The sequence below is a fragment of the Magnolia sinica genome, chromosome 18 (assembly GCF_029962835.1).
Source record: "Magnolia sinica isolate HGM2019 chromosome 18, MsV1, whole genome shotgun sequence".
NCBI lineage: Eukaryota > Viridiplantae > Streptophyta > Magnoliopsida > Magnoliales > Magnoliaceae > Magnolia > Magnolia sinica.
This window is the reverse complement of record NC_080590.1, coordinates 19,273,573-19,286,906: the sequence shown is the minus strand read 5'-3', so window position 1 is coordinate 19,286,906 and position 13,334 is coordinate 19,273,573. Positions and strand designations below refer to the sequence as shown.

Here is a 13,334-nt window from a genome sequence, read left to right as displayed (position 1 = left end):
TCTAATTTAATATTCAAATAATAAAAAAGAAAATAAAAGAAATTGAATCTTATTTAGCTTATAATATAACATAACTCAATTAATAAATTATTGAAAGCATAATTTGACTTAAAATTTAAATTAAAAATCTAATTTTAATTCTAAACTTTTATAAATTAATAATTTGAATAAATTTTATTATTAAACTAATAGAATTCATAAGCTTTAGAATTTATTTAATAAATTTATTAGATTATAATTTAATTGATTTAAATCAATTTCATCCAAAGTTAAATTTAAATATGAATTAATTCCTTAATTGTAAAAATACTTAGTTTATATAAATTTACTAAATTTTGATTTAATATCAGAATTAATGAAAAATTTATTCGTTAAGTTTATATTATAATTTAAATAAATTTTAAATTTTAAAATTTAATGAATAAAAAATTTATTTTTATTTTAAATATTATTTAAGTGAAATCTTTTATTTAATTAAAGTTAGAATTTAACATAAAATTTTCTTATACCTTATCAAATCTCAATAATTTCTAAATTTAATAATAATAAATTAAAAATATTTTATTTAAGAAATTTAATTATTAAAATTTTGATGAAATTATATCTATAATTATTCATTAGAAATAAAAATTTATATTGTTGCTATTTTGATAATTCAATTAAATAATTATTGATTCTTATAATAATATTTTAAGAGTAGCAAAAGTATGTGAATAAATCCATGATACCTTTATGTTTATATTTATATTCTTTTTTATTGTGAAACAATCATTCATCTTACATGCATGTCTAATATTTATTGAGCATCGAGATTGATATGTTGAGTGTAACGTAAATAAGTAGGGCGATTGTGTCCCTTGGGTGAAATACATTAAAGCCAACAAGTAGGGCGATTGTGTCCCTTGTGTGAAAGATATTAGAATCCACTAGTTCATTTTAAGTCTCATTTGTGTATGACATATGAGTACAATTGTGTATACATACATACATCAAAGGTACAACTAGAATAGTAGTCTGACCAGCTAATTTATAAATTGGTCTTTCATCTCGAGGTACCAGTGTATGGGATTTAATGCAATGTAGTCATTTACTTAGGTGCGGTATTGTAAGAAATGACAGATATTGTTTATAAGAATTTATGAAAAGTATTATATGTATAACATATTTATGATTATAATACTTAAATTCATATTCTTTTGTTATCCATATTCTATTTTTCTATCTTGTTTATAAAATTTTGATATAACCTGAGCATTTTAAATTTTAGGTAAGAAATGATCCTATTGGGCTTTTATACTCACTTTATTACAAAAAAAAAATGCATAGATATAAAACTGGAATACTATAAGCAGGCAGGTATCTACTATTAGTTTTTTCTTTATTCGAAAAATTAGGTTTAGTTTGAACTTTAATTTAATTTTGTTCTTTAGGTTTAGTTTGAATTCCAAATTTCGATGTAGAAAAAAAAAAACTATTAAGAGAGTTGAATTTAGTAAACATGATATTATTTCAACAGTATTTTTCTTTTAGATTACTCAGAATATCTATTAAATTTAATAGAATTAAATGAATTGTAATGAATATCAATCTATTAAAACTCATGAACTTGGGATTCAGATCCCGAATACTCTACTTGGGTACCCAGATTTTACGACATGACACAAATGATCCCAAAATCAATAAGAAAAATTAATTAAATCAAACTCAGGTCCAACATAACACTGCTTATCCAATCATCCAGGACACTTATCACCTCTATTACTCATTAGCGTAGAACCCTTAGTTCTAAGAGTAATTCAATTCGTCCTTACTCTATGCCAGTCCAACTTAGTTTAAACTAGTAGTTATAATCTCATTCCATCTACACATGCATACCAGATCTAAAGGAAGACTATAATCTTAGAAATCATCCATCTACACTCATACATTGGGTCAATTATAGCTCATAATACCATCATTTCCATCCCTCACTCATCAACGTGCTGCTCAGTTAAGCACCCCATCGTTCTCAGCCAGGATGATGATCACATGTTAGTGATAAGTTTCACTTTTCCGCCTATATCTCCACTTTCCGTTCGATTAAACAATTGTTACACCTTCGAAAGTTCTTAATTTTCAACACTAAAGGAACTCATTGGAGGAAGAGCTCCAACCTTCGCAAATTGCCTGATTAGTGTGCATGATAGTTGGCATAATAGATAGCTGGTCTTATAACCAATTAATCATGCACCTCTCTACCTCAACGGTAGAGGTCAATAGCGTTTTGTTTAAATCGGATCTCAAATCGATTCTGACATACTCGCAAACTATACATGTATACCACATGACCAAATTTTAAACCAACAATGTGTGTGTGTGTGTGTGTGTTATAAATATGATAAAAATATATATTTAATATTCATTAAATTTTTATATGCATAAATAAATAATTTATATAAGTAATCTTATAGTGAGTTAATATAATCCCTGCCTATTTCAAATAATTACTTTTCAATTACTCTCTTTATAAATCAAACCATTTCAATAAAAACTTTCACTTTTCAATTTTATTAATGGACGGGACCTCAATATTTGTTTTTCTAAATCATCTTCAAAATTTTTAATAAAATACCTTTTTAAAAAGATATATTGTATTCAGTTTGCCTTAAAAATAAATTTTTTATATTCCCAAATATACAAAATTTTAGAAGTATTTTTCCTAATAAATACAAAGTTGACGATGGTATTAATTATAATTGAGCAATTACTTAGTCGTAATATTTCTAAGGGCCTGTTTGATTTTCCAAATCCAAGATAATAATGTGTAAATGAGTAATGATTATTTCCTTAAGAAATTAATGTATTATTCTCAATGCTTAATTTGACAACCCACTTTTTGAAGGCTAACATTGAGTTAACTGCAAAATATTCATGGGGCCACTATAATGTATGTGTCTTATCCATACTGTCCATCTATTATGCTAGATGACTTTGGGGCATGAGCCAAAAAATGAGGCAAATCCAAAGCTCAAGTGGACCACACCTATTGTTAAAAACTTCTTAGGGCCACTGTTTCCTTTGGTATGGGCTAGGATTGGCCTCATTTTTCAATTCATTCCTGATGTAGAGCAGGTCGCGGACAGTTTCATGGCCAAGATGGACCAGAAAAGGCCCAGTCGACGACAGAAGTGATCCAAACTGTCGGACTTTAGATTGGGCGTATCTCACAATCCAAAATGAGTTATATATCGGGCGTAAAATATATGATTTTGGGGTAGAATGAGCTACTTTAGCCAACCAACCCCACTACACCGGGTTACACAAGCCAAATTTGCGAAATACCCCTGGATCGAAGGCCGTTTCCTTATTTTAATTTTGTTTTTACTATAAATAGTAAGTTTTAGTTTAATTATAACTCTTCATCCGTCGGGCTTTAGGAGTTGCGCCCAACGTGAAAAGAGCTTAGAATAATTAGGAGAATAGTTTGGTGAAGCCAAATAGGACACTATTTTTGGCTGAAAACCTTGCTCACTAGTAGACATCACGACCGTCTATAAATAGTAAGTTTACTATTTATAGTAAGTTGCGAATTCTAGGAGTTTTATTTATAATTTGCTTCTGATTTCTCTCTCATTGCTTGGTATCCTTATTTAAAGAGTTGTGAACTCATTTATTTAATTCATTAATCAATTTCAAATTTTATTAGAATTTATTTCTATTTTTTTGCTTTCTTTCCTCGTAGATTCGAGAAGTCTCTAAAAGGAGTCCAGAGAAGCTCGATTGATTCGGAGTAGTTATCCTTGAGGAAGACGGTGATCGACCTCATCACGTTCATCCCTGCGTCAATTAATATCAAAGTGAGGATTCCCTCGTGCCGATGACAAACAATGAAGGTACGAATCAAAATCCTGTGAACGGTGATTGAGGGATTCGTTATCTTTTGGAAAGAATGGAAGTTTTCCATCGGGAGAGTTAGTTGACTATGCAAGGGCTACAGGTGACCCTTGATCGTCTTGCGGATTCGCTACTTCCGCCCCGAGCCCTAGGCGGTGCTCCACCACCTATGGTTGCTCCACCACCCGTAGTTGTATGACACAACCCCGATTTTCATATAACACTACCAGTGGCAAACTGTAGGACTACACCAGATGATTTAAGTTCTAACGACGATGACCTTAAGAAAGGTTTTGCTCGACGACCAATCCACAGAAGCGATCATCTAGATCGTGCTGAAAGAGACTATCGAGGTAAGGCTGAACTTCCTAGTTTTAATGGTTTATTATGTATGGAAGATTTTCTCGATTGGCTAGCCGAAGTAGAGAGATATTTTGATTATATGGACGTGTCAAATCATAAAAGGGTAAAATTGGTAGCATTTAAATTAAAATTTAGTGCTTCTGCATAGTGGGAGCAATTACAACTCTCACGAGCCCGCTAGAACAGGGCACCCATCTTATCATGGCCACAGATGAGACGTCATCTTCGATCACGATTTCTCCCTAGTGATTATGAATAGATATTATTCCAGCAATACCAAAATTGCCGACAAGAAAATCGAACCGTCACAGATTATACTGAAGAATTCTAACGGTTGGCTACACAAAATGATCTGTCAAAATCTAAGTCACAGAAGATGACACAATTTATAGGTGGGTTGTGACCAAAAATTCAGGACTGAGTTCAGATATACCCAGTCGGGACCGTAGATGAAGCAGTTCAATTGGCGGGTAGGGCGGAAACACAACTTGCAAGATGTTCAATCCCCAAGTATAGGGTTGTGATGCAGTAATAAACTCGGTAAGACCGAGGTCGAATCCCAAGGGACTGATACCTGTACGTTATCTAAAACCAAGTAGAACTAGAACTAAACTAAGATGTGATCTAAACTAAATAGAATTTAAGGAGTAATTATGGAATAATTATCTAATAACTTAAGGAATTCAAAGGAAGGAAACTAGGGATTCGGAGGATCCACTTGTAGAGATCAGGGAGATCTTATGCCTGCATCAAGAATCATGAAAATTAAACTGAACTTATTTGATCTAGTTTTCACGAGATGAAAGGTATATGAATTAGAATGGATTTCATCACCAAACCATGCCCAGAAGATAAGGCAAACAACAGAATTGAACTAATTACCAACCAATCAACAATGCCTGAAGGCTAAGAAGGGTACCATCATCCGACCATGCCCATGAGACGATGGTGAACAACAGGGCTTCCTGACGTCATAAACATCAAAAGGAGGAAGAAATACTCAAAACTATCGTAGATCTATTGTAATTCCGGTCACAACAAACCATTAAAAATAACTGAAAGTATTCCTTTTAATTTGAACAGAAATCAACATCTGTCAGTCTAAATAATAGGCACAAGCAAAGTCTCTCCCATCAGACTGCAAGCTTCACCTCTTAGCCCTAGCTAAGAGGTTTAGCCCAACATGATTGGGCTTGATCTTTCAAATAAAAATTAAAACTTTCAAACATAAACCCTGTATCTTCGCTCCCTCTCTCTCTTGCAATCGTCCAAGCCTTGAATCTTTCTCCCCTTCTCCCCCCCATCTCCCATTCTCTCTCTTTCTTTTATAGCTGAAGGAAGTCAGCGGCTGTGAAGACGGTGAAGCTTCCGCACTCTTTTCTTGCGCAGGAAGAGTCCCGGACGCGCACCCTGTTTTTGTGCCGCGAAAGCCCTTACGTTCGTCCTATGTTTAGAAGGCTGATAATATATATTTCTCAAAAATGACTTCTTGGAAGGTGTTATGGCCACCTTCTCTCCCTTATGTATGGTTCAGATCTTCGAAAAGATTGATGATCGTGGCCCACAACTCCCCCGAATCTTTGGATTTTCTGGACGCGCGTAAGGCTCACGCAGACCTACTGACGTGTTCGGTGGGCCCCATAGTGATGTTTTATGAGAAATCCACACCGTCCATTGAAATCCTCGTGAAAATTTAGTCAGGAACGAGTGGTTTTTGCAGGTTCTTGTGTGGCCCACTGTACTAATTAAATTCGCCGTTCATCCTACATTTAATGGCTGGGAACGTGCAGACATTTGCATTGTGAAAAAATGACACCTAGGTGTTGGTCACGCCCTCCCTCTGAACTCAATGGTCGGTTCAGATGGATGATCTGGATGAAAGGTGGGCCCCCACTATGTGAGATCAGCGGACGCTGGTGCATCCGCTGGTTGTCCGTGCTCGAGAAGGAGAAGGAGACGGGTCTCCTTTGTTGACCGGGAGATCCTGGTCCAGTGCACAGCGGGCGTACGCCTACTGTGTGCACCGACCATGTAAAGTGGGCCCCACCTTGATGTTTTACAGAAATTCGCTCCGTCCATCTGACTTCTCATCTAATTTAAGGAGATGAGACCAAAATCAAGGCATATCCAGAGATCAGGTGGGCCCCAAATCGCTGTTCTGTGGGCTGATCTAACTGTTGGGCCACTTCCATAGTGATCTGAGGGCTGAAATTTGATATGTACGGTTAATTTATGGCCCTCAGGCCATGCATGCAGTTTTGAGCCAATCAGATGGCGGGAACTATGTGATCTTGCATTCTTCACCAATTTCGGGCCTCTTTAACGTGAATGACTTGATTTTCTTAGATCCCTGGCATGTAAATTCTTCAGACTTGGTTCTCTGGAGTGTGTCCCTTGCTCTGGTGTCTTCGGAACGTTAATTCCATGCTTTTAGCATCCCGATCCAGTCCCAGTTCGCAATTCCACCTTGCAACAGAAACATGATTAAAATGGGCTATTAAATGGTACCATGTTCATAAATCTAGACAACAACTGGGTTTGTTATGCAATATTTGACCCTCAACACAACCCCCAACCAGCATTTTGCTAATCCCGAGCAAAATATGCAAAAAGTAAGTTGAGAATTACAGAACAATTTCTATAAACTCGAGTGATTTTTGCAGAATAATCCAAATATGAGCATTCTCAGATTCATGAATGTTGGGTATTACTTTCTCTTAGACTCAGGCGCACGGTAACCTTCATAATCAAGTTCAAAGTATTATTCCAGGAGTTAGAAAAATTCTAAACATTGAATTCCATGGATGTATAGTCTAATCTCGACTTATCAACATTAAGATTCACCTCTCTATTTAAAGATATTATCGGTAACCAATAAGAAAATTCACGATAACCCAACTTCGCCTTACACATTATCTTTTTATTCTTTTAATTCTTGATTTATTTTATTTTATTTTATTTTATTTTATTTATTTTTTTAAAAAAAATAACGCCAAGAAGGGGAATCGAATCCTCACTTATAGGGAGCAAACTTATGGTGAAGACCATTGCCTACCCCTTTCCGACTGGTTACTTTGGGAACTTGAACCTTTACCTATAGGGAGCAAACCTATGGTGAAGATTATTCGCCCAATCCTTTCAATTTTCTCAGGCCGGTTCTTTTCATGCTTAGTGAGCACCAAGTTATCCCTTCAATGCCGAACTGAAATCTTAATGTGTAAGCGAGATGTGTCCTGTGAAATCATGACTCAATCAATGTTTGAAACTTCTAATTATGGAGTAACAATTCGAACTTAATTGTGAACTCTAATAGATAACTGAATCCCAGAGTCATAAATTACCAACATCACGTATCTTGAAATTCTAAGTCACAGTTGGATGTCAAAATCACTTCGAATTCACAAAAAATTCTAGAAAAATTTAAAAATTTTCACAAATTTTTGTTCAAGACTAAGAAAATGCTAATTAGGTCACCTGATCTCCCACCCCCAACCTAAAATCTACATTGTCCTCAATGTAAATGATATGAGCATGCAATGCACTTGGGACAACGAAAAGTAAATATGAAGTGATGGGAAGATAGTACCTGGATGATGAATCGAGAGATACTTTCCAAGAGATCGCAGCATGGGTGTTGGTCAATACGAGAGAGAAGGCAACACAAAAATAACAAAAAAAATCCTACCTATACCACTTTCGTAGGTGCTATCGATTGCATTTAGCGTATGCAACAAGCCTTTAAACCCCTAGGTTGCCCCTAGTGGACGAGTTGTAGTCTCATGAGGGTTTGCAGTAATGTTACCCACAAACATTGAACTAACTAATGATAAGAACGAAAAGAAATGAAGAGCTGGGTTGCCTCCCAGGAGCGCTAAGTTTACCGTCTTCAGCCAGACAAATAAAGCAACTACCATAGTCTTATGAAAGCGATAAACCTACCTATACCTCCATCAGACTAGGAGATCAATCCTGGTAAACAGGAGCAGTCAGGGGCATGGACATGTCCTCTGAATCAAATTTCTCGACAAATGGTTTCAATCGATGTCCATTGACTTTAAACTCTTTGCCATTGTCGGGATCTCTTATCTCAACGGCCCCATGAGGAAAAACAGTAACAACAATGTAAGGGCCGGTCCAACGAGATTGAAGCTTATCCGGAAAGAGATGTAATCGAGAATTGTACAAAAGGACCTTTTGACCAGGCGTGAATGATTTTCGTAAAATGTGTTGGTCATGAAATGCTTTCATCGTGTCCTTGTAAATTCTCGAATTATTGTACGCATCTTCCGGATTTCCTCAAGTTCATTCAATTGAAGTTTGCGTAGCGAGCCAGCGTTGTCCAGATTGAAATTAAGATTTTTGATCGCCCAGTACGCTCTATGTTCCAGCTCCACAAGCAAGTGACAAGCTTTCCCATAGACAAGTCTAACGGGAGACATTCCAATAGGAGTTTTAAAGGCAGTACGGTATGCCCATAAGGCATCGGTCAATCAGATTGACCAATCCTTACGATCAGGGTTAACCGTTTTCTCCAAAATGTGTTTAATTTTCCTATTAGAAATCTCAGCTTGCCCACTTATCTGTGGGTGGTACGGGGTGCTCACCCTATGAGAGATACTGTATTTCTTCATTAAGCTCTCAAATGGTTTATTACAAAAGCGTGAGCCCCCATCACTAATGATGGCTTGAGGCGTTCCAAATCGAGAAAGGATGTTTTCTTTTAGAAATTTAATGACCATGCGATGGTCATTAGTTCGACACGGAATTGCTTCGACCCATTTAGTAACATAATCCACGGCGAGCAAAATATACAGATTTCCAAATGATTGAGGGAATGGTCTCATGAAATCGATGCCCCAGCAATCAAATGCTTCAATGATAAGGATGAGATTTAAGGGCATCATATTTCGACGGGACAATGCTCCCAATTTCTGACAACACTCACAAGCTTTGCAAAACTCATGAGTGTCTCTAAACATAGTGGGCCAGTAAAAGCCACACTACAGAATCTTGGCCGTGGTCTGTTTAGTAGAAAAGTGATCACCATAGGCCTGTGAGTGACAGAAGGAGATGACGCTCTGATGCTCATCGTCTGGTACACATCTCCTTAGGATTTGGTCTGGGCAATATTTAAATAAATAAGGATCATCCCAGAAAAAGTTACGCACCTCGGTGAAGAATTTCTTCTTATCTTGCGCAGCTCACTGTGTTGGTATGGCACCTGTAGCAAGATAATTAGCAATATCAGCAAACCAAGGTGAATGGGAGACTCTGTACAGTTGTTCATCAGGGAACAAGTCGTTGATATGGGTCATCTTAGGGGAATCAGAGGTATTAAGGCGAAACAGATGATCGGCCACTACGTTCTCTACTTCCTTTTTATCTTTAATTTTCAAATCAAATTCTTGGAGTAGAAGGATCCATCGTATCAGGCGGGGCTTAGAATCATTCTTAGAAAGAAGATACTTCAGTGCCGCATGATCTGTATAGATAATGATCTTGGATCCGATCAGGTATGACATAAATTTGTCCAAGGTGAACACTACGGCTAAGAGTTTTTTTTCCATAGTTGAGTAGTTCACATAAGCCAGATTTAAAGTCCTACTCGCATAATGGATTACGTAGGGTCTCTTATCCTTTCTCTGGCCTAGAACCGCTCCAAGAGCATAATCAGAAGCGTCTCACATAAGCTTAAAAGGAAGGCTCCAGTTGGGTGGCTGCATGATAGGTGCAGTGGTTAACATGCCCTTAAGCTTGGTGAAAGCTTCCTGGCATTACTCAGTCCACTCGTACGGAGCATCCTTTTGAAGCAGATTACATAAAGGACGAGAGAAGAGACTAAAGTCCTTTATGAATCGCCTGTAAAATCCTGCGTGTCCTAAGAAGGATCGCACGTCTCTGATGTTCTTGGGTGGAGGTAGGTTAGAGATAAGATCGATTTTTGCCTTATCTACCTCGATTCCCTTGGACGAGATGATATGCCCAAGGATAATTTCCTTCTGAACCATGAAATGACACTTCTCCAAATTAAGTACCAAGTTCTTTTCTTCACATCTTTTCAGCACACATTTAAGACTTTCCAAGCACTTGCTGAAAGATGGACCGTAAACAGAGAAGTCGTCCATGAAGACCTCTAGATATTGCCCCACCATATCAGAAAAGATACTAAGCATACATCGCTGAAAGGTGGCAGGGGCATTACATAGTCCGAATGGCATCCTTCGGTAGGCAAAGGTGCCGTAGGGACATGTAAATGTGATCTTTTCCTGGTCTTCGGGGCTATCTCTATCTGGTTGTAGCCCGAATACCCATCAAGGAAACTGTAATAGGAATGACCAGCTAACCTTTCCAGGATCTGATCAATGAATGGTAAAAGAAAGTGGTCTTTCCTCTTGACGGTATTCAACTTCCTGTAGTCAATGCACATTCTCCAACCAGTAGTGACTCTAGTTGGCACGAGTTCATTATTAGCATTGGCTACGATGGTGATTCCGGACTTCTTAGGGACCACTTGAGTTGGACTCACCCATTGACTATCAGATAAAGGGCATATGATACCCACGTCCAATAGTTTAAGAACCTCGGCCTTAACCACTTCCTTCATGTTTGGATTTAGTCTACGTTGTGGTTGCCGAGCGGTTTTTACATTATCCTCAAGATATATGCGGTGAGTACAAATTGAGAGATCGATTCCCTTGAGGTCCGCTATCATCCATCCCAGGGCTCCTTTATGCTCAATGAGAGTAGATATGAGCATACTCTCTTGTTCTTTCTCCAGGTGGGCAGAGATCACCACCGGGTATGTCTCATCTTGACCTAAATAGGCATATTTCAAATCAGAGGGCAAAGGTTTTAGGTCAAGCTTCGGCGGCTTGAGGTTAGATGGTAGAGGCACTACATCGGTTTGTGGCAATTCTTTAAATTATGGCCTCCACTGGTTAACTTCAAGTACCGGTGCAGTATCAAGCAAGGCGCACGTCTCCCTAATCATGTCATCATCAAAATCATAGGAGTGAGACAGGCATGTCTCTAGATGGTCGGAGGATAAGGTTAGAGGTGCCGTATCTTCCACTAAAAAGTCAATCATGTTAATGTCATAGAAATCGTCATCCTCCTCTAAGTTTCTACCGTTATTGAAAAAGATGTTTGACTCCAATGTCATATTCCCAAAAGACATAGTCATGACACCATTCCTGCAATTGATAATTGCATTTGAAGTGGCAAGGAATGGGCGGCCAAGAATGACGGGGATCTGAGTGCTTATGTTATTGACGGGTTCGGTGTCCAGGATGATAAAATCTACAGGGTAGTAAAATTTATCAACTTGGACCAACACATCCTCAATTATCCCTCTTGGTACACGAACAGAGCGATCAGCAAGTTGTAGTGTAGTTAGGGTAGGTTTTAATTCACCCAAACCTAACTGTTTATATACCGCGTAGGGAATCAGATTGATGCTCGCTCCTAAGTGAAGAAGTGCATGATCAATTCGATGGTCCCCGATTACACATGATATGGTTGGGCTACCGGAATCCTTGAATTTCTGTGGCATGTCTTACTTTAGGATGACACTCACTTTCTCGGTCAAGACGATCTTCTTTTGAATACTCTGCCGTCGTTTGGTCATGCATAAGTCTTTCAGGAATTTGGCATATGAAGGTATCTGTTTTACGACATCAAGTAGAGGAATGCTGACTTTCACTTATTTCAACACCTCTAGGATATCCTGAGAGTTAGAGAGAGGTTTTGGTGAAACCAACCGTTGGGGGAACGGAGCAACTGGCTTCTCTAGAAGTTCCGATTCTAATTTTTGTGGGGCATCACTAGATCCATCATTGTTGTCCTCTTCTGGTTCTTGAGGCTTTTCGAGTCTAACCGGAAGAGTTTTATCAACGATCTTTCCACTCCTAAGAGTGGTGATAGATTTAGCGTGCCCCATCTGATTTGAAGAGCTAGGATCATTAATCTCGTACTGTGGTTTAGGATTGGGGAGAGGTTGTGCAGGAAGCATCCCCTTTTCTATAACCGTCATACGAGAATCTATCTTTTGCATAAAATCTGTAATTCCCCGCATTGCCTGAGTCAGCTCTTGTATGGAATTTTGAACCGGTTCCTCTTGAGGTTTCACTTGATTTGGATTTTGCTTGAAGAAACCTTGAGGAGTAGCCGTTTGTCCATTCCTCCAACTAAAGTTTAGATGATTTTTTCAACCTGGATTGTACGTATTGGAGTTAGGTCCAGTAAAAGGTCTTTGATAATTGTTTACGGCATTAGCTTGTTCATTCAACACTCCTCGAAAGGCGGGTATTGTAGGACAATTTTCAGTTGTATGAATGTTGCAATCACAGATGCCGCAAACAATTTCATTAACCTTATCCTTCTTTCCTTCCATGGCCTCAACTTTTCTTTTGAGTGTAGTCACTTTACACTTGAGATCATCCTCTTCTTTCAAGAGATATAATCCACCTTTCTCCTTTAATTGAGTCGGCCTAGACGTGGTGTTCGACTTTGGGTAATAGTCCCATGATTGTGTTTTTTCAGCAAGACTATCGAGGTAATCCCATACCTCGTCAACATTTTTATTAATGAATTCTCCATTACACATTGTCTCGACCATTTGGCGCATGGAAGATGTCAGTCCATCATAGAAAAAATTTGTAATGCGCCACGTTTCAAATCCGTGTTGTGGGCATGAACTGACCAAATCTTTGAATCTTTCCCAACATTGGAAGAATGTTTCATCTTCCTTTTGGGCAAAGTTCATGATTGCTTTTCTGAGGGTAATCATTTTATGATGTGGGAAGAATTTTTTTATGAATTCCCTCTGCATGTCGTTCCATGTGCCAATGGATCTAGGACGCAGTGAATGTAACCACGTCTTAGCTTTCTCTTTTAAGGAAAAAGGAAAGAGTTTCCGCCTGATTGTATCCTCAGATACATTAGGAAAATATAATGTAGTTATAATCTCATCGAACTCTTTCAAATGTAAATATGGACTTTCTGATTCAAGTCCATGGAATTTGGGAAGGAGTTAGATAACTCCTGGCTTGATGTCTATTTGTCCTGTATTTTCAGAAAAAATCATGCATGAGGGCATA

At 37.7% G+C, this 13,334-nt stretch overlaps 1 non-coding gene across 1 annotated transcript; it reads left to right on the top strand.

The window, feature by feature from the left end:
* Positions 1–12,911: 12,911 nt before the first annotated feature.
* Positions 12,912–13,018, top strand: LOC131234240 (small nucleolar RNA R71). Its single transcript, XR_009165644.1, has one exon. It is a non-coding gene; the product is annotated as a small nucleolar RNA R71 (small nucleolar RNA).
* The last annotated feature ends 316 nt before the right edge of the window (positions 13,019–13,334 follow it).